Source organism: Schistocerca piceifrons, chromosome 4, assembly GCF_021461385.2.
Source record: "Schistocerca piceifrons isolate TAMUIC-IGC-003096 chromosome 4, iqSchPice1.1, whole genome shotgun sequence".
Taxonomy (NCBI): domain Eukaryota; kingdom Metazoa; phylum Arthropoda; class Insecta; order Orthoptera; family Acrididae; genus Schistocerca; species Schistocerca piceifrons.
This window is the reverse complement of record NC_060141.1, coordinates 241,575,355-241,602,209: the sequence shown is the minus strand read 5'-3', so window position 1 is coordinate 241,602,209 and position 26,855 is coordinate 241,575,355. Positions and strand designations below refer to the sequence as shown.

General features: G+C 43.9%; 1 protein-coding gene and 1 pseudogene across 3 annotated transcripts in view; both read left to right on the top strand.

The window, feature by feature from the left end:
* The window catches only part of LOC124794790 (neural proliferation differentiation and control protein 1), a 1,027,601-nt gene that overhangs the window by 958,283 nt on the left and 42,463 nt on the right, over positions 1–26,855 (top strand). The gene's annotated exons all lie outside the window — the stretch shown is intronic.
* On the top strand, positions 23,733–23,850 carry LOC124797117 (annotated as a pseudogene).

The window sequence follows — 26,855 nt, the reverse complement described above, 5'->3', positions numbered from 1 at the left end:
TCCAAATGCCCGAACCGTTCGTCCGATAGTTACTTTACGAGGTGCATTCAAGTTCTAAGGCCCCCGATTTTTTCTTCTCCGGACTGGAAAGAGATAGAAACATGCGCATTGTTTTAAAACGAGGCCGCGTTCATTGTCAATACGTCCCAGAGATGGCAACACCGTACGACAGATGAAATTTTACCGTCAGCGGCGAGAATGAGAACTGTTTTAAATTCTTAAAATGGCGACGTTTTCCTTACTTGAACAGCGTGCAATCATTCGTTTTCTGAGTTTGCGTGGTGTGAAACCAATTGAAATTCATCGACAGTTGAAGGATACATGTGGTGATGGAGTTATGGATGTGTCGAAAGTGCGTTCGTGGGTGCGACAGTTTAATGAAGGCAGAACATCGTGTGACAACAAACCGAAACAACCTCGGGCTCGCACAAGCCGGTCTGACGACCTGATCGAGAAAGCGGAGAGAACTGTTTTGGGGGATCGCCGAATGACTGTTGAACAGATCGCCTCCAGAGTTGGCATTTCTGTGGGTTCTGTGCACACAATCCTGCATGACGACCTGAAAATGCGAAAAGTGTCATCCAGGTGGGTGCCCCGAATGCTGACGGACGACCACATGGCTGCCCGTGTGGCATGTTGCCAAGCAATGTTGACGCGCAACGACAGCGTGAATGGGACTTTCTTTTCGTCGATTGTGACAATGGATGAGACGTGGATGCCATTTTTCACTCCAGAAACAAAGCGCCAGTCAGCTCAATAGAAGCACACAGATTCACCACCACCAAAAAAATTTCGGGTAACCGCCAGTGCTGAAAAAATGATGGTGTCCATGTTCTGGGACAGCGAGGGCGTAATCCTTACCCATTGCGTTCCAAAGTGCACTACGGTAACAGGTGCATCCTACGAAAATGTTTTGAAGAACAAATTCTGCACTGCAACAAAAACGTCCGGGAAGGGCTGCGCGTGTGCTGTTTCACCAAGACAACGCACCCGCACATCGAGCTAACGTTACGCAAAAGTTCCTTCGTGATACCAACTTAGAAGTGATTCCTCATGCTCCCTACTCACCTGACCTGGCTCCCAGTGACTTTTGGCTTTTTCCAACAATGAAAGACACTCTCTGTGGCCGCACATTCACCAGCCGTGCTGCTATTGCCTCAGCGACTTTCCAGTGGTCAAAACAGACTCCTAAAGAAGCCTTCGCCGCTGCCATGGAATCATGGCGTCAGCGTTGTGAAAAATGTGTACGTCTGCAGGGCGATTACGTCGAGAAGTAACGCCAGTTTCATCGATTTCGGGTGAGTAGTTAATTAGAAAAAACTCGGAGGCCTTAGAACTTGAATGCACCTCGTATTTCAGGAAACAGGAAGTGTTCAGCCACATGTGAAACGTCAACCACGACCTGCAACAAATGATGATGCCCACGTAGGTGTTTTAGCTGCTGTCGCTGCTAATCCGCACGTCAGTAGCAGACAAACTGCGTGAGAATCGGGAATCTCAAAGACGTCGGTGTTGAGAATGTTACATCAACATTGATTGCACCCGTACCATATTTCTATGCACCAGTAATTGCATGTCGACGACTTTGAATGTCGTGTACAGTTCTGCCACTGGGCACAAGAGAAATTACGGGACGATGACAGATTTTTTGCAGGCGTTCTATTTAGCGACGAAGCGTCATTCATCAGCAGCGTTAACGTAAACCGGTATAATATGCACTATTGGGCAACGGAAAATCCACGATGGCTGCGACAAGTGGAACTTCACTGCGACAAGTGGAACTTCAGCGACCTTGGCGGGTTAATGTATGGTGCGGCATTATGAGAGGAAGGATAATTAGCCCCCATTTTATCGATGGCAATCTAAATGGTGCAATGTATGCTGATTCCCTACGTAATGTCCCACCGATGTTATTACAAGATGTTTCACTGCATAGCAGAATGGCGACGTACTTCCAACATGATGAATGTCCGGCACATAGCTCGCGTGCGGTTGAAGCTGTATTGAATAGCATATTTCATGACAGGTGGATTGGTCGTCGAAGCACCATACCATGGCCCGCACGTTCACCGGATCTGATGTCCCCGGATCTCTTTCTGTGGGGAAAGTTGAAGGATATTTGCCATCGTGATCGAGCGATAACGCCTGACAACATGCGTCAGCGCTTTGTCAATGCATGTTCGAACATTACGGAAGGCGAACTACTCGCTGTTGAGAGGAATGCCGTTACAAGTATTGCCAAATGCATTGAGGTTGACGGACATCATTTTGAGCATTTATTGCATTAATGTGGTATTTATAGGTAATCACGCTGTAACAGCATGCGTTCTCAGAAATGATAAGTTCACAAAGGTACATGTATCACATTGTAACAACCGAAATAAAATGTTCAAACGTTCCTACGTTCTGTATTTTAATTTAAAAAAACCTACCTGTTACCAACTATTCGTCTAAAATAGTAAGCCATATGTTTGTGACTATTACAGCGCGATCCATCACAAAGCGAAAAAAGTGGTTCAGCTAAAACATTCATATTTCTTTACGTACTACACGAATACGTAATAAAAATGGGGGTTCCTATTTTTAAAAAAACGCAGTTGATATCCGTTTTACCTATGGCAGCGCCATCTAGCGGGCCAACCATAGCGCCATCTGGTTTCCCCGTTCAAGCTGGACGAGTTTGGTTCTTTGTAATTTTTTCGTTTTATGCTTATTTCGTGAGATATTTGGCCCGGTCACTATCGATGGACCACCCTGGACCCTGTATAGTCCACAGCTATTATGGTGCCTTCGATTACTACCACGCGTCCCATGTAAGCCAAAGAGAAAGTTTTCCATGTCGTAATACTGGCCCCACTGACCGTCACCGGTGGTGCAGTGCATTTCGAGCATCCTTTCGCCTGGAACAAGGCTTACCCGGAAACAACCGTTGAGCTACTGTAACAAGAAATGTGATTCATCTGACCAAGCGACACATTTCCATTGTTCCGTGATCCAACACAGATGGTCTCTCACTCACTGTAACCGTAACTGACAATGTCGGGCGACGTAGGAGCACATTTGTGTGGTCGGCTGCAGAGCCCCATATTCAACAACGTGCGCTGGACGGTGAGCTCCAAAACACTAGCAGCGTTCTTTGTCGTCAGCTCTGCCACAGATCGCTTCTATCCTACTTCATAGAGGCGGTAGGCCTCCGAGTTTTGTCAAGAGGGCTGGGAATCGAACCCGGGCCCAGAGGATTGACAATCCGTCACGCTGACCATTCAGCCACCGGGAGCGGATTTCAGTCAGTGACCGGTTCAGTTTGATCAGAGGGTCTAGTCTAGTCCACGTAAAACAACCCATACGATTGTCGCGCCACCACCATCTTGCACAGTGCATTGTTGACAACCTTGGTCTACAGCTTCGGGGGTCTGCGCCAAACTCGAACCCATCACAACTCCAATCATCTGAAGTCAGGACTCTTCTGACCAAGTCAAGGTGTTCCACTCGTCTAGGATTCAACCGATATGGTCACGAGCCCAGGAGAGGCGCTACAGGCGATGTCGTGCTGTTAGCAAAGGCACTCGCATCGGCCGTCTGCTGCCACAGCCCATTAACGCCAAATTTCGCCGCACTGTCCTAAGGGATACGTTCGTCGTACGTCCCACATTGACTTCTGCAGTTATTTCATGCAGTGTTGGTTGTCTGTTAGCACTGAAAACCCTACGCAAATGTCGCTGGTCTCAATTGTTAATTGAAGGTCGTCGGCTACTGCGCGGTCCGTGGTGAGAAATAATGCCTGAAATTTGGTACTCCCGGCACACACTTGACACAGTGGATCTCGAAATATTGAATTCTTTAAAGCTTTCCGAAATGGAATGTCCCATGTGTTTAGCTCCTGCTACCACTGCGGCCATAATCACGTCGGAAAGCTTTTTAATATGAATCACCTGAGAACAAATGACAGCTCCGCCAATGTACTATCCTTTTGTACATTACTGGCCATTAAAATTGCGACACCAAGAAGAAATGAAGATGATAAACGGGTATTCACTGGACAAATATATTATACTAGAACTGACATATGATTACATTTTCACGCAGTTTGGGTGCATAGTTCCTGAGAAATCTGTACCCAGAACAACCACCTCTGGCCGTAATAACGGCCTTGATTCGCCTGGGCATTGAATCAAACAGAGCTTGGATGGCGTGTACAGGTACAGCTGCCCTTGCAGTTTCAACACGATACCACAGTTCATCAAGAGTAGTGACTGGCGTATTGTGACGAGCCAGTTGTTCGGCCACCATTGACCACACGTTTTCAGTTGGTGAGAGATCTGGACAATGTGCTGGTCAGGGCAGCTGTCGAACATTTTCTGTATCCACAAAGGCCCGTACAGGACTTGCAACATGACTTCCACACAGGGTACGCGAAAGAACTTGCCCCCCTTCTAACAGCCGTGTACCGCAAGTCTCTAGAGGAACGGAGGGTTCCAAATGATTGGAAAAGAGCACAGGTAGTCCCAGTCTTCAAGAAGGGTCGTCGAGCAGATGCGCAAAACTATGGGCCTATATCTCTGACGTCGATCTGTTGTAGAATTTTAGAACATGTTTTTTGCTCGAGTATCATGTCGTTTTTGGAAACCCAGAATCTACTATGTAGGAATCAACATGGATTCCGGAAACAGCGATCGTGTGAGACCCAACTCGCTTTATTTGTTCATGAGACCCAGAAAATATTAGATACAGGCTCCCAGGTAGATGCTATTTTTCTTGACTTCCGGAAGGCGTTCGATACAGTTCCGCACTGTCGCCTGATAAACAAAGTAAGAGCCTACGGAATATCACACCAGCTGTGTGGCTGGATTGAAGAGTTCTTAGCAAACAGAACACAGCATGTTGTTATCAATGGAGAGACGTCTACAGACGTTAAAGTAACCTCTGGCGTGCCACAGGGGAGTGTTATGGGACCATTCCTTTTCATAATATATATAAATGACCTAGTAGATAGTGTCGGAAGTTCCATGCGGCTTTTCGCGGATGATGCTGTAGTATACAGAGAAGTTGCAGCATTAGAAAATTGTAGCGAAATGCAGGAAGATCTGCAGCGGATAGGAACTTGGTGCAGGGAGTGGCAACTGTCCCTTAACATAGACAAATGTAATGTATTGCGAATACATAGAAAGAAGGATCCTTTATTGTATGATTATATGATAGCGGAACAAACATTGGTAGCAGTTACTTCTGTAAAATATCTGTGAGTATGCGTGCGGAACGATTTGAAGTGGAATGATCATATAAAATTAATTGTTGGTAATGCGGGTACCAGGTTGAGGTTCATTGGGAGAGTGCTTGGAAAATATGGTCCATCAACAAAGGAGGTGGCTTACAAAACACTCGTTCGACCTATACTTGAGTATTGCTCATCAGTGTGGGATCCGTACCAGATCGGTTTGACGGAGGAAATAGAGAAGATCCAAAGAAGAGCGGCGCGTTTCGTCACAGGGTTATTTGGTAACCGTGATACCGTTGCAGAGATGTTTAATAAACTCAAGTGGCAGACTCTGCAAGAGAGGCGCTCTGCATCGCGGTGTAGATTGCTCGCCAGGTTTCGAGAGGGTGCGTTTCTGGATGAGGTATCGAATATATTGCTTCCCCCTACTTATACCTCCCGAGGAGATCACGAATGTAAAATTAGAGAGATTAGAGCGCGCACGGAGGCTTTCAGACAGTCGTTCTTCCCGCGAACCATACGCGACTGGAACAGGAAAGGGAGGTAATGACAGTGGCACGTAAAGTGCCCTCCGCCACACACCGTTGGGTAGCTTGCGGAGTATAAATGTAGATGTAGATATAGATGTGGTCGAGCATTATCCTGCTGAAATGTAGGGCTTCACAGGGATCGAATGAAGGGTAGAGCCACGTGTCGTAACACATCTGAAATGTAACATCCACAGTTCAAAGTGCCGTCAATGTGAACAAGAGGTGACCGAGACATGTAACCAGTGGCACCCCATACCATCACGCCGGGTGATACGCCAGTATGGCGATGACGAATACACGCTTCCAATGTGCGTTCACCGCGATGTCGCCAAACACGGATGCGACCATCATGATGCTGTAAACAGAACCTGGATTCATCCGAAAAAATGACGTTTTGCCATTGGTGCACCCAAGTTCGTTGTTGAGTACACCATCGTAGGCGCTCCTGTCTGGGATCCAGCGTCAAGGGTAACCGTAGCGATGGTCTCCGAGCTGATAGTCCATACTGCTGCAAACGTCGTAGAACTGTTCGTGCAGATGGTTGTTATCTTGCAACCGTCCCCATCTGTTGACTCAGGGATCGAGACGTGGCTGCACGATCCGTTACAGCCATGCGGATAAGATGCCTGTCATCTCGACTGCTAGTTATACGAGGCCGTTGGGATCCAGCACGGCGTTCCGTATTACCCTCCTGAACCCACCGATTCCATATTCTGCTAACAGTTATTGGATCTCGACCAACGCGAGCAGCAATGTCGCGATACGATAAACCGGAATAGCGATAGGCTACAATCCGACCTTTATCAAGGTCGGAAACGTGATGGTACGCATTTCTCTTGCTTACACGAGGCATCACAACAATGTTTCACCAGGCAACGCCGGTCAACTGCTGCTTTTTGTATGAGAAATCGGTTGGTAACTTTCCTCATGTGAGCACTTTGTAGGTGTCGCCACCGGCGCCAACCTTGTGTGAATGCTCATAAAAGCTAATCATTTGCATATCACAGCATCTTCTTCCTGTCGGTTAAATTTCGCGTCTGTAGCACGTCATCTTCGTGGTGTAGCAATTTTAATGGCCAGTAGTGTACCCTGCGTGCGCGATACTACCGCCATCTGTATCTGTGCATATCGGTATGCCATGACTTTTGTCACCTCATGTAAAGTAAAAATATGAACATTCTCATAAGAAAAAGCTGTAAATGGTGTTTTTGTTTGTGACAACACCTACACTCTTAGCCGTTGGTATCTTAGATGGACAAAGTTTATGTTACATCGTTCGTCATCCCTCACCTTGCAGCTGGTAAGTTAGACGATGCTTATTATCCTTTTGTGAACTTGCACTGTGCTGTATCTAAAAAAGTTTCAAAGTTCCTTGTGGCAGCAGTGTAATTGTAATCTCACTCTTGAGTCGACGGAGCGAGGTGGCGCACTGGTTAGCACACTGGACTCTCATTCGGGAGGACGACGGTTCAAACCAGTGTCCGGACATCCTGATTTCGGTTTTCCGTGATTTCTCTAAATCGCTTCAGCCAAATGCCTGAATTATTGCTTTGAAAGAGCATGGCCGATTTCTTTCCCTAATCCGATGGGACCGATGACCTCGCTGTTTGGTCCCTTCCCTCGAATAATCAACGAACCAACACTTGCGTCGCCAGTGAGTAAAATTTAAATGTTAGTCGTATTTAGCGGAATTAGTGGCTATAGTATAGGGTCCAGATATTCTGGTCCATGACAATTGTGTCTTTGCTGTTGTCTTGTTGTTACCGTAAACTAAACTAATCAAAAGATGTAGGGTTTCAATAGAATAGCGTCTGTTTAGCAGATTAAAATGTTCAAATGTGTGTGAAAGCTTATGGGACTTAACTGCTAAGGTCATCAGCCCCTAAGCTTACACACTACTTAACCTAAATATCCTAAGGACAAAGACACACACCCATGCCCGAGGGAGGACTCGAACCTCCGCCGGGACCAGTCGCACAATCCATGACTGCAGGGCCTAGACCACTCGGTTAATACCGCGCGGCTTACCAGATTAGCGTGGTATTTATTTGTTAGTATACGACTCCCTCCTTGAGTTGGGTTAGGCTATTACAGATAGTAACTGTATCAATTGGAGCGCGGCCTAAGAACGACTGTACACCAGATAAGGGCAGGTAGATGCTGACAGGAAGAGGATGAGCGGACAGACTACGAGTACACAGAACCAGAAGGTAGGTCATTGCTCTTACTCGATCACGCACCCCTATTATTACACCGCTTACGGCTGCAGATTCGTCATCTTGCATACTTGCTATTCGGCATCTTCCTCCTATCAATTCGAAGTCGATGCTCTAATTATTCATAGGTATGGGGGTTAGACGATGCACATTGCAATGGGCAGTTAGTCAGTTTGTGCAATAAGTGACTAACAGAAAATGTATGCGTTAATGGATACACATACTATTACCAGATGCTGCAGCTGATGATTATGTACTTCACGCCAAGGAACGTTCGTTTAAGCCGATGTAATGCTATCCGTGAGTTGGAAGATCGCTTAAACGACTCTGTTGTTCATAAATAAATGCACAGCGCACCAGCTTTTGGTCGTTGCATGATGCCGTTCTTTAAAAACACTGGAAGTTTCAGTAGTGTTTACAGAAAAAAATTCAATTCCTCAATAAGACTCATCAGTCTGGGATCAGTAGTACCAGATGGGATTGATAGACGAAATACAGATGAACAGAAGAACAGTGCATTTCGTCGCAGGTTCTCCATTAAGCGCGAAACTGCCACGGACATTTTCATCCGATTCCAGCAGCACATGTTAAAAGACAGGCGTTGTTTTAAAATTCACTGAGCGTACTTTCCTAGAAAAGTCGACCAATATCTTCCTTCCTCCAAAGTATATCTCGATAAATGACCACGAAAGTAAAATTAAAGCGATTCTAGATCACACGGAGGCTTATCAACAATCGCGCCCGTGCTCAATTCACGACTACAACAGGAAAGGGACTGCATGATAGTGGTACACAAATTATCCTCCGCCATTCACCATACGGCGACCGCCTCCGTAGCTGAGTGATCGGGCGGCTTACAGCCATTTGAGGAACGCGGGTTCGATTCTCAGTACTGCCACGGATTTTTCCCTGGTGGGAGGACTGGTGTGGGGTCAGTTTGGAGCTACTCTACCTATTGTTCGCGGTTTGAAGGTCAAGAGACCCGGCAACGAACAAGAGAAAGGTATGACGACCACATGCACATCCCTGCCACACCCAATGACGCCACTGGCAGAGGATGACATGGCGATCGGTCGGACCCGAACGTGGAACTTTACCTTATCTTACACATCATATGATGGCTTGCGAGGTACAGATGTAGACTATGCTACAACCAGTTTCGATAATTTATTATGAGGCAGACTTTCGCATTTAAAATGAGGCATATTACATGTCCACCATCATTTTAAACTCTAATGTCTGCCACATGGTGTCGAAACAAAATTGAGCATAATAAAGATTTTCCAGTTTTTTGGTTAAAAACTGAGAACCATCTTTTATCAAAGAAAGCTGTGAAGTGTAACATAGAGAAGATTTATCGCGTGGTTTAGTGTATATTGAGTCTTAGGATGTTAGTACAGGAACTCATATTCACGAGTGAGTGTGTGACGTATTTTACACGAATACCGTGCTCAACAGAACAGAAAATCTAAAATGTGGTGTGGAGCGAAACACGACGGTGAAACACATTTAACGAATCTCGCGGAACACAAGGCGGTGCCTGTTGGTGGCGTTATAACCAGAGACGGCCCGTAGAGAGCAGGCAGAAATTCCGCGGCAAAGCGGTGGCGGCGAGCGTGTGTGACGTGGGTGCCATTAGGCGGGGATTCGGCGGCCGACCTGCGCGGCAGGAAATTAGCGGGAGAGCATTCGGCTGCGTGCTGAACGCTGACTCTGTGCCCCGTCTTGTCCTATCCTGTTCTGTCTGCTGGTCGCTGGGCGATCAGTGAGGAGGGGCTGTTTGGCAAAGGGAAGAAACTTCTGGTGGCTGTCGTAGGCCGTGCCACAGGATGCAGTTCTGTTTCAGGATGTATTATATGAATTTTCAAACTTTTCCGGCGAAGTGCAACAGTTTGGTTTGACAACTACTTCAAAAACAGATGCCAACGAAAGGTCTGTGAGCCGGAAAAGTCATCGTGGAAACGTGTGTTCACTGCAGTCCCACAGGGTTCAGTCCATGCTCCATTCCTTTGCTAGTTGTATATCAATGACAGTTCATCCGTGGTTCATTGTTGTAGCCGTAACTTAAATGCTGTCGACATTTGTAACTACGAATGGGAGGCAACGACGTTGGGATCACAAATTTACCTCAAGCTTTGTACACCTTCAGTGCGCAAGTAGTAAGGTACACTACTCTGATGCTTCCGAGAAAATTGCAAGAGAAGTTTTACGCGTCTATTACGTAACGGATGTATCTGTGCGTTGGTACTTAGTTGTTAGATTTCGTGGTGGTCAAGTGGTTAGCATTCGAGCTGTGTAAGACGAACGTGTATGCGGCGACAGTTCGACTCTCACATGCAGTTAATTTTAACCTATATTTTTTTCATCACTGGTCATTTTATTTATTTTATATGGCATTTGAGAGGTAATATGATTGAAAAACATGAGTATTTATACGAAGTTGTAGTGAAATTCAATTTTTTCTGACTACTCACTATTTTTAATTAAATTTAATTATTAGAACAAACATATATGTAACTGTCGACAAGTAAATAAAGAAACGCATAGAGTTGTCCTGAAAATGTATGCCTGTCGTGATTTGCGAAATCCGTTATACATACAATCTGACTAGGTACCCGAAACTACTTTGCACCTCGAAGCTTCGACCTGCAGACACAGAGGCAGGCCCCATTTGGCAGTTAACCTGAGTAGCGGTCAGGCGTTGCTAATGTAGCAATAACGAATAGAGTGGGTGCAAATTTTTGAATATCACTGAATTTATATTAGTACTATAGACATAAATGTCTGAGGAGGATTTGAACCCTCGCCTCATGCTCGTTCATTTTCGCAACCTCGAACGCTAACCACTTGACCACTTTTAACAGCCGGCACAGATACATCAGTTACGTAATAGATGCGTAAAAATTCTCTTGCGATTTTCTCGGAATTGCCAGAGTACTGCACCTTACTACTTGCAAATTATGTTGTTTTAATGGCCTACTGAGGGTGTACAAAGTTTGAAGTAAATCCGTGATCCCAAAGTCGTGGCCTCCTCTTGTAAGACGTAGCACGAAAAATCCGAGTTTTAAACTAAACCGTAATAATTCATAGGTCATCCTCAAATCACAGAAAAAGTTGTCCCTTTAATAGCCACAACCCTAAAAAACAGTTAGTAAAATCTTGTAAAAGAACGAAAAAGTGAGTGGGTGCATTTACTGCCATTTTTTCTGCTATTTCCGTCGTTCCTTAGTTGCTTCAAAATTCGTGGAGTTATGTTCCGCCTATGCAGCTAATTGAAGGCAGTTTGTCTTCAGCTAGTTGCATAGACGGAACATAACTCCACGAAGGAATATTTACACTTCAAGAAGCATACTGCAATAACAAAGATTAAGTACGAGAATGAAGGATAATAAAGTCCAAAGAACAAAAGTAGTCTTAGTCTTCTTCATTATGTTCATTTCCTGTCAATACATTCATCAGTATAAATCTGCACTATTCCTATTTGGTCTCAGAATTAGCGTGAGTATAGACGGGATGTCGATTTTCAGACGAAATTTCACGAAGTCTGGTAGAAATTCGGCGAGGTAAACGAGGCATAAGTGATCGCCTTATAGAGTGATTATCCATAATTTCACTTCTGATTCTACGAAAAAACAGCCGACGTTTGAGTGGTTCGTTTCCGTTTCCCGTATGAATAAATTGAGAATTGATTCTAGTAATATTTATGACCGGAAAGAAAATAACCATCGGAAGCCTTCTAGTATCCCACGCGACATTGTAAGTGGAGCGCAATTTGTCAACTATATCTATTCCATTCTTATGGTCGTAGTAGAAGTTACCATTTCGGGCTTTTTCTTGTCGCCAGTATTTCTGTCAGTTGAACCGACCTAATGTAAACTTGAGGAGAGCAGTACAATTTTCTTTTTACTTTTGCTTTATGGGACGTATGAAATCATCGTTCCCTCTTTACAGAATACAAAAAGGCTGTAAAAGTTCTCTTTGTTTGTCACCTATTTCATCTTTTTAGGAATCTGCCTTTTGTTCTTGTTTAGCGTTCCCAAAAGGCGACGTTTTTCTGATAAGCTTTGAAGTAGAGTGAAATCACTACACCGATTATCAAACGTCACATTCCGTCCATTGTTAGTTACGGGAGTAACCAATCTTTAAACTATGTCTGTGGATTTGTTATTACATTGGAATGCCCACGCAGGTTGTTTACCAAGATAAATTTCCAGACTAATGGTGTAAAACATTTAGAATCTACAACTGCAAAAATGATCCCATATTTTGGTTGCTCTAACAGAATATATTGAGTGAATGGGCATCTGCTCCTAAAGGCCTCTAGCTTTTCGTCAATTGTGCCATCAACTCCCCACACAGTTGCAAGCTCTGCAGCTGTATACAACCTTTTCAAAGAAACCAGGAATAACTGCTGAACTGTCTACTGCTCTCCTTTCTAGACTACTTTTCCTCTCATTAAACTTCACAGTTGCAATAAGGATCTAAATCTAAAAAGGGACATTCTAAAAAAAGATTTCTTTGCCAAATCCATCTTTATCTCAGGAATCTTCATTATCGATTCTTCTACTTTTATTATGCCCTTAACTCATTCCGAACAGTTCTCGGAAGGGCCAACGGTTACCGACCGACCGCCATGTCGTCCTCCGTCGTCAGACGTCACTGATGCGGACATGCAGGGCATGAATCAGCACACCGTTCTCCCAGCTGTTGTCAGTTTTCGTGATTGGAGCAGCTACTTCTCAATCAAGTAGCTTCTCAGTTGGTCCCACAAGAGCTGTTTGCACTCCGCGTGCCAACAGTGCTCGGTAGCCCGGATGGTCACCCATCCGTCCATATGCCAGCCAATCCCGACAGCGCTAAACTTCGGTGATCTGACTGGAACCGGTGTTATCGCTACGACAAGGCCGTTGGCTCTTTTAGAATCTCCTGGCATGTATAAAAGGCCTATGAAGGCATGTTCTTCAATACGATGTGCAAACTTAGGCTGTAAATAATATAGACATATATTGTCAGTGTGATGATTTGAGTATCTAACGATCATATCTACTATGTCATCTCAAAGAGACTCTTCCATGTTTTCATAATATTATTAATATTTCGGGCCTTTCCAATAACATCTGGTCACCCTGTGCTTGGCCGTTTCCATCTGTTGACTGGAAGGAGATGTTTTCCAAGTAAATGTTCCTATTACCTTCTTCCCTTGCTTTCGGTGACAAACACAGAAACTCTACCTTTTCTTCTTCTTCTTCAGCAGAGCTCACGTCGGTGCTGTTCTGCTTTGTTTCCGAGTCTTCCTCCCCCTCTTCAATGTTCTCTGACGCATCGATGTCACAGTCTTCTTGTTCCAAATCGTATGAAGATGCTCCAGACCGCACGCACTTTATCCTGACCCATACCGTCCAACAATATTTAGTGGACTCTTGCCACTTCATCTGGATTATACAAGTCAAGAAAATGTTTCTGTTATGCCATTTTGGTTCTGTTGTGGAACAAACTAATAGTCAGCATGCGTTTTACTGAAATAGAGAAAAAACACATAAATAGAATTAAGAAGGAAATTGTAGACTGAGCTAAAATACTTATGAGTATGCTGTAGTATCTGTGAGACACAAAGGCTGCTGAGAGCGACAACATTCACTTAACAATGGCTGACACTGCACTGTAGTTTGGCGTCCCGTGGGTTAGAAAGATAACGGGGGTGACTACCCCCTCCATACAGCCGAGGTTTTCGTTAGACTTGGAAGTCAGTGTGTATAAGAGATATTAAAACAGTATTTGAGTAATAATACGCTAAATTTAGGCCGATTTTTCGAGAGGAAGCGCGACTCAGTGGTGGAATGGTCGCTTGCCGTGGTGGCTGCATGTGCTTGGCTCTCAGCCAATACAATTTTTATTTTAAAAAAGGTGCATGTTTAACAAGCATATCCGTAAAGTGTAAAATACGAAAAGGTGGAAAAAATCGGTAGCGTTCGACGCTGGTAATCGCTGTTGTGCCGGTCGGAGTGACCGAGCGGTCCTAGGCGCTACAGTCTAGAACCGCGCGACCGCTACGGTCGCAGGTTCCAATCCTGCTTCGGGCATGGATGTGTGTGATGTCCTTAGGTTAGTTAGGCTTAAGTAGTTCGAAGTTCTAGGGGACTGATGACCTCAGAAGTTGAGTCCCATAGTGCTCAGAGCCATTTGAACCATTTGAGCCAATCGCTGTTTTGAGTCTCGTTTCGGTCATCATTTTTTTTTTTCGTTTTCTTCCGTTAAGTTCGTACACGTATGTCATTTAAAAATAAAATTCATCAAGTAAATGCTAATTAACCCATATTTGTCATATTTATGAAAAATGCACTAGTTCTCATTTCTAATTACATATCACATAAAACCCAGTATTAAATAGAAAAAGATAAATTCTTAATAACAGATTTTTTACGAAAGCTTGTTAATAAAGGCTTTAAATTTTTTTAAAATACAAATTAAATTTTTCTCATCTTTATGTATTTTACTCTTCACAAAAATGCTCGTCGAACATGCACTTTTTCTTAAAAATTTACCATGTCCATGAATCGAACATGGGCCGCCTATATGGCAAGCAAGCATTCTACCACATAGCCACGCAGCCCATCGCAGAAAAAGCTATCTTATTTTAGGGTATTAAAGACATTCGTCAAACTTCAAAGTCGATTCTCTCATAATTTACGAGAGTTGCATCGAACTGTTTGGGAAGATTAATATTTGAATTCTGAACTTCGCATACCGTACCATACATACCGGATGATTCAAAAAGAAAGAAAAGACTTCAGTTATTTATTATAGACAAACTACAATAGATAGAAACACATTGCGCGTGTCATTAGACGGAGGAGGTTCAAAGTTCTGACACAGCTACGCTGTTGTTTGTTTGTAGCAATATGACAACTATACCACAAAAGAAATTTTTTGTGTTGGAATTCGAGCGAAGTCAATCGAATCTTCAAGTGGAACGTGAATTCCACCGTCGATTCGGCAAGAAGTTGCCTCTGCACAAGCAGATTTATGACTGCAATGCGAAATTCTTTGAAGTTGGTTGCATGTGCAAAGGGAAAAGCATTGGTCCGCATGCACGTCTCATCAAAACGTCGAGCGTATCCGAGATACCCTGACACGGTGCGGGCAGACCAGGAACTTCAACATCGTCAAGCGACGGCATGACGTGTTCTGAAACGACGCCTGCATACAAAGCCTTACACGTTGCAGTAACTGCAGCAACTGAGTCCCAGTGACCATAACAGAAGCTATGAATCTTGCGTTTCAGTTCTCCGCGATATGGCAGAGGACACTTTTTCCGAACGACTCGTCTTTTCCGATGCATTGAAATTTCATCCATGGGATAAAGTAAACCGCCATAATATAAGAATCTGCCGACACAAAACCCTGGCGTCGCCGTCGAACTTGAAAAGAGACTCACCAAAACTGAATGTCTTTTTGTGACGTTTCTGTTCACAAAGTTTATGGATCTTTCTTTTTTGCTGTGGAAACTGTGACAGCATGTCATACCTGGATATGCTGCAAAATTGGTTGTTTGTTCATCTTCACGAAGATCCCAATGACCTCATTTTTAAGTACGACTGCGAATCGACTCATCATTATCATGAGGTGCGGCTTTAACTTAACAACATGGCTTGAAAGAGAAAGACCGAAAAGATCTTGTTCATTGCTTTTGGCTTCCCGGGTCACCAACTATACACTTTGCGATTTTTTTCTATAGGGGAACATAAAAAACAGAGTCTTGGTCCCACACATGGCAGCTATTCTTCATGAGCTGATAAATCGAACTGTTGAAGCTATCGGTTCAGTAAACAGGGACCTGTTGATTCGTGTGTACAATGAAATGGATTGTCGTTTCTAAGTTTCTCGAGCAACCCATGGTGTTCGTGTTGACTGTCAGGTATAGTGACTGTGCGAAAACAAAACTTTGAATCTCTCTATACAGTGACATGCGCAATATGTTTCTATCTTTCACGGTTTGACTGTAATAAACGATTGAAATCTTTTCTTTCTTTTCCATTCATCCTGTATAAGAAATTACAAAAATCCAAGTGCTATGCGGTCTCCTAGACAGTGGCATTTCATACCATCCCCCAGGTGCTGCGCCGGTATGAGGCTCCAGAGGAAACCTGCAACGTTCGTTGTGTTTGATGTCCCCAGACACTGATACATCCGTTGTGATGCTGTACGCAGACCGGAGACGGGTCTGAATAGACAGTGTCGTAGTACTCCTGTGACCAGCGCACTGAAATGCTGATCATTTGCATATACAAGCGTACAGTATTCTTCATGCCAATCTGACGTTTGTTGCATGTCACCGTTCAAGGTGTTAGACGTTTAATGGGTGGCAGTATACTATGAAAAAATCGCCTTCTAGTAATATTCGTTAGTGGAAGATTGTAGGGAAGAGGAGGAGTGGAAGGATCTACATCTACATCCATACTCCGCAAGCCACCTGACGGTGTGTGGCGGAGGGTACCCTGAGTACCTCTATCGGTTCTCCCTTCTATTCCAGTCTCGTATTGTTCGTGGAAAGAAGGATTGTCGGTATGCTTCTGTGCGGGCTCTAATCTCTCTGATTTTATCCTCATGGTCTCTTCGCGAGATATACGTAGGAGGGAGCAATATACTGTTTGACTCTTCGGTGAAGGTACGTTCTCAAAACTTTAACAAAAGCCCGTACCGAGCTACTGAGCGTCTCTCCTGCAGAGTCTTCCACTGGAGTTTATCTATCCTCTCCGTAACGCTTTCGCGATTACTAAATGATCCTGTAACGAAGCGCGCTGCTCTCCGTTGGATCTTCTCTATCTCTTCTATCAACCCTATCTGGTACGGATCCCACACTACTGAGCAGTATTCAAGCAGTGGGCGAACAAGCGTACTGTACCCTACTTTCTTTGTTTTCGGATTGCATTTCCTTAGGATTCTTCCAATGAATCTCAGTCTGGCATCTGCTTTACCGACGATCAACTTTATATGATCATTCCATTTTAAATCACTCCTAATGTGTACTCCCAGATAATTTATGGAATTAACTGCTTCCAGTTGCTGACCTGCTATTTTGTAGCTAAATGATAAGGGATCTATCTTTCTATGTATTCGCAGCACATTACACTTGTCTACATTGAGATTCAATTGCCATTCCCTGCACCATGCGTCAATTCGCTGCAGATCCTCCTGCATTTCAGTACAATTTTCCATTGTTACAACCTCTCGATACACCATAGCATCATCCGCAAAAAGCCTCAGTGAACTTCCGATGTCATCCACAAGGTCATTTATGTGCACTGTGAATAGCAACGGTCCTATGACACTCCTCTGCGGCACACCTGAAACCACTCTTACTTCGGAAGACTTCTCTCCATTGAGAATGACACGCTGCGTTCTGTTATCTAGGAACTCTTCAATCCAATCACACAATTGGTCTGATAGTCCATATGCTCTTACTTTGTTCATTAAATGACTGTGGCGAACTGTATCGAACGCCTTGCGGAAGTCAAGAAACACGGCATCTACCTGGGAACCCGTGTCTGTGGCCCTCTGAGTCTCGTGGACGAATAGCGCGAGCTGGGTTTCACACGATCGTCTTTTTCGAAACCCATACTGATTCCTACAGAGTAGATTTCTAGTCTCCAGAAAAGTCATTATACTCGAACATAATACGTGTTCCCAGATTCTACAACTGATCGACGTTAGAGATATAGGTCTATAGTTCTGCACATCTGTTCGACGTCCCTTCTTGAAAACGGGGATGACATGCGCCCTTTTCCAATTCTTTGAAACGTACGCTCTTCTAGAGACCTACGGTACACCGCTGCAAGAAGGGGGCAAGTTCATTCGCGTACTCTGTGTAAAATCGAACTGGTATCCCATCAGGTCCAGCGGCCTTTCCTCTTTTGAGCGATTTTAATTGTTTCTCTATCCCTCTGTCGTCTATTTCGATATCTACGATTTCGTCATCTGTGCGACAATCTAGAGAAGGAACTACAGTGCAGTCTTCCTCTGTGAAACAGCTTTTGAAAAAGACGTTTAGTATTTCGGCCTTTAGTCTGTCATCCTCTGTTTCAGTACCATTTTGGTCGCAGAGTCTCTGGACATTTTGTTTTGATCCACCTACCGCTTTGACATAAGGCCAAAATTTCTTAGGATTTTCTGCCAAGTCAGTACACAGAACTTTACTTTCGAATTCATTGAACGCCTCTCGCATAGCCCTCCTCACACTACATTTCGCCTCGCGTAATTTTTGTTTGTCTGCAAGGCTTTGGTTATGTTTATGTTTGCTGTGAAGTTCCCTTTGCTTCCGCAGCAGTTTCCTAACTCGGTTGTTGTACCACGGTAGCTCTTTTCCATCTCTTACGATCTTGCTTGGCGCATACTCATCTAACGCATATTGTACCACTAGAAATACTGAATAACATTAGAAATGGCCGAATTTAGCAGCAGGTTGGGTAGAGGCGTAGGACAAAAGGGACGTGGAGAGCGGCTGGTGGGCACTATGAATTGTCGAGTATTTTCAAGCAGAAATATACGATGTTATGTTCAAAAATGGTTCAAATGGCTCTGAGCACTATGGGACTTAACTGCTGAGGTCATCAGTCTCCTAGAACTTATAACTACTTAAACCTAACTAACCTAAGGACACCACACACATCCATGCCCGAGGCGGGATTCGAACCTGCGACCGTAGTGGTCTCGCAGTTCCAAACTGTAGCGCCTAGAACCGCTCGGCCACTCCGGCCGGCAAACGATGTTATGTCTACCTATCCTATCTGATAGCTTGACGTCAGTAAAGTAGGAGGATTATTCGGAAAGTAAGGAAGGATCGGTCGCGAACTGGAAACCACGGTGAAAATCCGGTATAGCTTTGCACAGGTGTGTTGGTCAGTTTCTCTAGTATGCCCTATAAGGATATGTTTACGTAATACCTATACACAAACATACAATTATAAATGTTCCCGTACGTAGCCGCTAATTATAACAATATGTTTACTTTTGTGCTGTAACATATAGCTATAATCAGCGGTGGTAATATATTTGCGAACGCCGACCGTGTGCGGCTGTTTCTTGTTGGATCGTCTGATCAGTCGGAAGTTGCATTGCAGAGGAGAGTAAATGCCTATTCAAAATATAATTATTTTTGGATAGCTCAACATGAATTTGCTAAGGGACCGTAGTTTATCATGCATTTACCAGTAGAATATGGCGCGGAGAAAATATTTCGCCGCATACAACTTCCGTCCGATTTCGACGAAAGAATTCGTGACTGTGAACTCTCTATTTGGCAGAAACTCAAAGAAAATTAAATAACTTCATGAAGGAGTGAGATATAGATTGTATATTAAATAAATAGTCCATACACCAGTTCCATTTAACTCTAAATTTATGGCAATTAATAGATGAACTTACACTGGAATGATGGATTTAACATGGATGCCGTTTTGACTGGCACTTCCCTTCTCGTAATGAAAATAATTCCTTTGACATTTTCACATACACGTCGCACAATAAATTTACTGCTATGCAGTATTGCACTTTTAGTATTGCACTTTTACTTTACACTAAAGTAATATTATTTTTAACGATAATAATATGGCGGCAAGACATGCGCGTCCGACACAAGTTACAAGAGACAAGAGAAAAAAAAAATGACTAACTGAGTAACTGTTAATCGAGAATATCTCGTACATCAAAAGAATGTGTAAAAGTGTTCTTCTGTCCGTTTCTCCCGCCGTGGTTTTCAAAGTCAGTAACTCACTGCATCTCTGACGGCGCTTCGACAATAAACAAGTTACGTCACAGGTCGTCCACCTTTTACATTCTCGCAACATTATTTGCTAACTGTAGCTATTGCCGAGCGACTACTCGATTAGTGAATGATTTAAAATGATAAGGCAATCAAATAATGTTACAGCCCGTAGATAGCGTCACGTCGCTCTTCCCAGTTCTGAGCGCACAGTGAGCGCGTAAGCCCAGAAAAAGTGTCTCCCGTCAAGTACGGGTGCCCGCCGAGAGAATTCGTCTGTTTTCAAGCAACCCCACATAACATAACTGTCATGCATATCCTTCTTCATGACAGTTGTCGGCTGCACACTGTAGGTGAAATGAGGATACTCTTGCAGCGTTTTCGATGGGAAGCGATTGATCACCCACCGTACAGCCAGGACTCGGAGCCTTCTGGTTTACATCTCTGCTAAAATGAACCGCTGTCTATGAAGAAAACGTTTCCGCGCAGATAACGAGTTGTAGTCCAGTGTAGAAAATTGTCGGAAAGCACAAGAGGTTGCCTTCTATAACGAAGGTATTGAAAAGCTTACTTTCCTAATAGCTCTTGTAGTTCTGACAGTAATTTAATACACTAAGTCTTCTTTGAAAAGATCGCGAAGCTGCAGGCTCTACTTATCGCCAAAATGCCGTCTCAGTTAACAGATACTGCAGATAGGCTCATGAATACATTACACGTAATAAATATTTAATTTCACCATTTTTTCGAACTTTAAATTCTCAAGTAAAATATATTAACTGAGTAACTCTTTTGCGAAAGTATCTCTGATAAATAATAACGAAATATATTGAATTTCAAATTATTAGAAATTTTGTCGTAGCATAACACTTTTCTATCTTCTATAACAGTTAAAAAACAAGAAGGAAGTGGGGTTCTGTATCGGATTGAAATTCCTTTTATAATTTTAATTAACAAGAGAGTATAACTACAAGACGATTGCGGTTTGAACTGCACGCGAAAGATTGCCTCTAGGATCCACTGTAATCGCTGACAAAAATCTCAAACATCGCTAATCAGTTTATAATATTACGATGTTTTACAACACCAATCGTATGGCAATACACCGAAGAAGAAGATTTCTATTTCATGCTGTTAGTGATGTAATACGTGACAGTCACTATGCTGGAGCTGCTCTTGTTGATCATTGGGCGCAGGTGTGCAGATCTCGTACGCTGTGTGTGTAGCCTGTTAGGGGCGTATGGTAAGCACTGAGTCCGCTCATTAGCCTAATAACCCACAGACGGTGCTCACGTTGCATTGTTAGTCCTGTGGGCAGCATTGTGATTTAGTTGTAATACAAGCAATGCTCACCCAGTAACGATGCAGAGATACATTCTCATCACCCTGGCTCTAAGACTCTCAAACCTAATAGCGTCATCACAGCGTTCCCAGTTTTCGCGTCTACAAATTTATTTGGTTTATTCGTCCACACGCCATTTCACAGTGATGGCATGAACAATTAAAACGTTGATTAATTCCTACATACAGCTTTATTATTACAGACATCTTTATGTGACAAAGGGTGTTTATGTCGTCTAGAATTATTCCTTATACATATTCGTAAACAAGTTAAAGAATATTCTCAGAATTTGCTGGTACACTAAGTACTCTCATATTGCTTCATTGGTCACTGTTTATACCCCATATGCACACTAATATCAACATTTCAGATTAACCAGAATGAGACGAAAAACTCTTAAAAAGGAGGAGAAAACTTGACACATTACGACTGGAATGAAAATAAGATCTCATGTACACAATCTTACAGTAAATAAAAATACGAAAATATGACTGTTCACAGAAATCACTGAATAATATACGCACTTGGAATAAAACTGTTACAGGTATTCAGCTAAAATGTTAAGCAAATTCCCATATTGGCTTTTGAGTACTGTAGAATGACGAGTTCTGTGGTGTAAACAAACTCTAGTCGGCATGTATCTCCCCAGTTTAAAATCTTACCGCGGTCTAAACACTTCTCCAAATAAAATCCACATACAGTTTTCAGGTTGATCGAAGCCAACATGCATAATTTTAGCAACGTATTACACAAAATCCCATTTAACATGACGTGGTCTTTGCATAAACACACAAATGACGACGTAATAATCACAAATGCATACAATACGGTAAGTACACCTGGAAAGACGACGTCGATTTTGATCCGATGACGGCAGGTGCAATGCGTTTTTAGACCTAAGTGCCAGGAAGTCTTTTCTGAAAGTATTTGTATGGAGTGTAACCATGTATGGAAGTGAGACATGGATGATAAACAGTTTAGACAAGAAGAGAATAGAAGCTTTTGAAAAGTGGTGCTACAGAAGAATGCTGAAGATTACATGGGTAGATCATATAACCAATTAGGAGGTACTGAATAGAATTGGGGAGCAAAGAAATTTATGTCACAACCTGACTAGAAGGACGACTCAGTTGATAGGACTCATTCTGACACATCATGGGATCGCCAGTTTAGTACTGGAGGGAAGTGTGTGTGGGTGTGGGGGGGGATCGTATAGGGAGACCAAGAGATGATTACAGTAAGCAGATTCAGGGCAATGTAGGTTGCAGTGGTTATTCGGAGATGAAGAGGCTTGCACGGAGAGGAGCATCAAACCAATCTTCGTACTGATGACCACAACAGCAGCGACGGCGTATGCCACCCGGGGTTAGTAGATGTTCTGATAATAGTTTCAACATCGTCCGCCAACGGATAGCGTAGTGGACTAGCTAGCAGAGCGCCATCTGTGTCTACGTTTTAATAGGGAATGTTCACGGCCAGAAGTCTGTGTGTGTTGCAGACGTGTGAAGCAAGCCAGCAACCGTGCCACAGAGACGCACTCGTGCTTCCTAAGCCAACTCACCGAGTTTGAAAGGGGTCAAATTGTGGCCTGCTAGTGACGGAATGGTCCTTTGGAGGGTTGTCAGAGAAGCTGGAAGTGGTGCGTCAGTTGTGCAACGATGCTGGTATGAGTGGTCACGTGATCGTTCCCACAAACATAGACGAGGTTCTGGACGTCCAACCACCAGCCACCGCCAGAGCCGTTGTATTGTAAGGGCAGCAGTGGCAGATCGTACAGATACGAGGGCTTGTGAGCCCAGACGTCTCAACACTGAACTGTTGCGAACTGATTATTCGCAGCGCGACTACGGGCACATACTCCTCTTGCCTGCCTTCCACCCACGCCACATCAGCGATGTGTCTCGGTCGACTTTTGGCGCCAGAGGATTATTTGAAAGATGTAATGGCGAGCCGTGGTCTTCGGCGGTGAAAGCAGATTCTGTCTGCATATAAGTGATGGTCCATTGTGCGTACGATGTAGACTTGGTGAGCGGTTTCCCCTAGAGTACATTCGTCCAAGACGCAAAGGCCCTACCCCACCAGGTCCTATGGTCCGCGGTGCGATAAGATACAACTCTCGTTCACATTTGGTGTTTCTGAAGGTGACGCCAACCAGCACTCAGTACGTGCAGAATATTGTTAGGCCCATTCTTTTGCCGTTCTTGGAACAGGAAAGTGATGTGTTTTTCCAACAGGATAATTCTCCACTACACACTGTCCATGAAACTCAACATGCAGCGCCTTCCCAGGCCAGCAGGATCTCCAGACTTTTCTCCAATCGAGCACGTGTGGGATATCATGTAACGAGAAGTGACTCGTGTGACTGGTCAACCAATAACTCTTACATAACTATGTGGACAGGCCGAGCAGGAATGGCATAATGTAGCCCAGGACAGTATTCGCCATCTGTACTACCGAATGGATGCTGGAGGCAGCTCCTGCATTACCGCTCCTGGAGGTTACACCATGTACTAATATGGCTGTTTCAGCATGATTCGATACCTGGTACCTCAAAACCGCTTGGGCTATTGATCTGTAAATGTAATCAATTCATGTGCTCCATATTCACTTTTCCAACAATAAATCTTGAGTGAATTCGAAACCTCTAATTTTCTTCCGGTAGTACATATAGTAAGCCAACGGCCTTGCCGCAGTGGTAACACCGGTACCCGTCAGATCACAGAAGTTAAGCGTTGTCGGGCTGGGCTAGGACTTGGATGGGTGACCATCCGGTCTGCGGAGCGCTGTTGGCAACCGGAGTGCACTCAGCCCTTGTGAGGCAATCTGAGGAGCTACTTGATTGAGAAGTAGCGGTTCCGGTCTCGTAAACTGACATACGGCCGGGAGAGCGGTGTGCTGACCACATGCCCCTCCATATCCGCATCCATTTATGCCTGTGGTCTGAGGATGACACGGCGGCCGTTCGGTACCGTTGGGCCTTCATGGCCTGTTCGGACGGAGTTTAGTTTAGTTTAGTAGTACATATAGTAAAAGGCAAAAAAGCATGAAATGGAAAATTTTGTATCTCTGCAGAAAGTTGAAGAAATGTCACACTCGTAAATGCCACAGAAATAGGGGCAGTGTCAAAAGCCATGTTTTCCACTCGTATTCAATATTATCACGGAAAAACATTTAACCCTACAACTAGTTTCAGTTTAAGCTTTCCATATTAGTGGAAGTAATAGAAAATATCTGGAAACAAAGTTACGTGCAACAGGTGGAAAACATGAGAAACCATACATGTAAATTCGGCTTATGAATTATACATTCATTACACAAATCTTATTCAACAAGATTATGAGAGGACAGCTTCCTAACAGTCTGTATGTCCTGCGAAAAACTACTTAGCTGTCAGACACGGAGTGTTCTCATCCCACGTTGGCGAACAATTAGTCATACTCCACTAGAGCAGTCCTACTTGGAACTGAAACGGTATTTGTACTCTTGGGATGGGCACTTGTGTCACAGGCCACCTTGTTGATTCAACTGACAGTAGTCGACAGTGCAGAAAAAACGTACTTCCCACAGATACAGTACTGTCCGGTAACTTCACTATGCTTAATGAAAATTTCTCTCCAATGTTCGAATGCGGTAGCTTTTGCATTATTTTCTATGAGTTTATTTTATGACGACAAGACTTCAGTTTATTTACACTGAAGAGCCAAAGAAACTGATACACCTGCCTAATATCGTGTAGGCCCCCTCCCCCGAGCACGCAGAAGTGCCGCAACACGGCGTGGCATGGGCTCGACTAATGTCTGAAGTACTGCTGGAGGGAATTGACACCATGAATCCTGTAGAGCTTTCCATAAATCCGCAGGATTACGAGGGGTGGAGATCTATTCTCAAAACCACGTTGCAAGGCACCCACATATGCTCAGTAATATTCACGTCTGGGGAGTTTGGGGCCAGCGAAAGTGTTTAAACTCAGAAGAATGTTCCTGGAGCCACTCTGTAGCAATTCTGGACCCGTGGGGTGTCTCATTGTGGTGCTGGAATTGTCCAAGTCCGTCGGAATGCACAATGGACATGAATCGGTGCTGTTGATCAGACGGCATCCTTACGTACGTGTCACCTGTCAGAGTCGTATCTAGCCGTATCAGAGGCCCCATATAATTCAAACTGCACAAGCCCCATACCATTACAGAGCCTCCAACAGCCTGAACAATTCCCTGCTGACATGCAGGGCTCATGGGTTCATGAGGTTGTCTCCATACCCGTACCCGTCCATCAGCTCGATACAATCTGAAACGAGACTCGTCCGACCAGGCAACATGTTTCCAGTCATCAACAATCCAATGTCAGTGTTGACGGGCCCTGGCGGACTCCAAAAGTCCATGTCGACATTTCGTTGAATGGTTCGCACACTGACACTTGTTGACGGTCCAGCACTGTAATCTACAATTTGCGGAAGGGTTGCACTTCTATCACGTCGAACGATTCTCTTCAGTCGTCATTGGACCCGTTCGTGCAGGTTATTTTTCCGGCCGCAGCGATGTCGGAGATTCGAGGTTTTGCCGGATTCCTGATATTCAGTGCACACGCATGAAATGGCCGCACGGGAAAATCCCCACTTCATCGCTACCTCGGAGATGCTGCGTCCCATCGCTCATGCGCCGACTGTAACACCATGTTCCAACTCACTTAAATCTTGATAACCTGTCGTTGTAGCAGCAGTGACCGATCTAACAACTGCGCGAGACACTTGCCTTATATAGGCGTCGCCGACCGCTGTGCCGTCTTCTGCTTGCTTACATATCTCTGTATTTGAATACGCAAGCCTGTGCCAGTTTCTTTGGCGCTTCAGTGTATATACTTACAGTTCGCATCATATGCTAATTATAAAAAACAGTCCACTTAAAAAACATTCCAGTTTAAGACACGAAGCATTTCTGACAGTTCCAATTTGACTTTATAGTCCACGCTGTGCATCGAAAGCAGTCTGCATACATGTTGTGACACACGCCATTGTCTCACCTACTGGCCAACAACCATTCTCTACTATTGTACTTGCACTGTGTTCGTCCCACACTCCCAACTATCGACACAATACTAAGCACCGTCTCTCGCAAAATATTAACGAAGTAATAAGTTTTAAAACTTCTTTCTTACTGATATGAAACTTAGATACATCTGCGTATGATTCCAGGAAGAACAAAATATTTCATGAAGGCTATTAGATAACAAGTAATTGCGACAGACTGCGCACAATTTTACTGTCTCTGGCGTTCATCTTCCGTAAGGACTCTAAAGACATTGTACGGGATATAGGACTCCTACAGAGGCATACAAACAACCATTTTGCCCTCTTTTTGACTATTTTTCGACCGTGATTGTCTCAAGAAATATGTAAAGGTTTTCTAAATTACCGCCGCCAGTCGCAAACTTTGTTGACTATTGTATTACTTATTTATTTAGCGACATGTTTCGAGGGAATACCTCATCTTTAGGATAAATGGCATTACAAAAACAATTTTACAATAAGGTCATACTGATGTTACATAGTCTTATCGTAAATGCTGTGGTTATCCTGTGGAAGAAGAGAAAACTTAGTAAGAGACGATGTCACTTAGGAAGCTGGACTGATGTTTGTGTGAAAATGTTTTGTAAAGGTCACTCACTTTGTTCTTCTGGCGTGGCAGTCTCGTTGTGATGCACTGATGTGTTTCCATTTCTGTGGCTCTCTTGGCTTTCTTGGTCACTGTTCACAAATTTTCTCTAACGCAACAGTAACTTGGAAACACGATGACAAAAACAA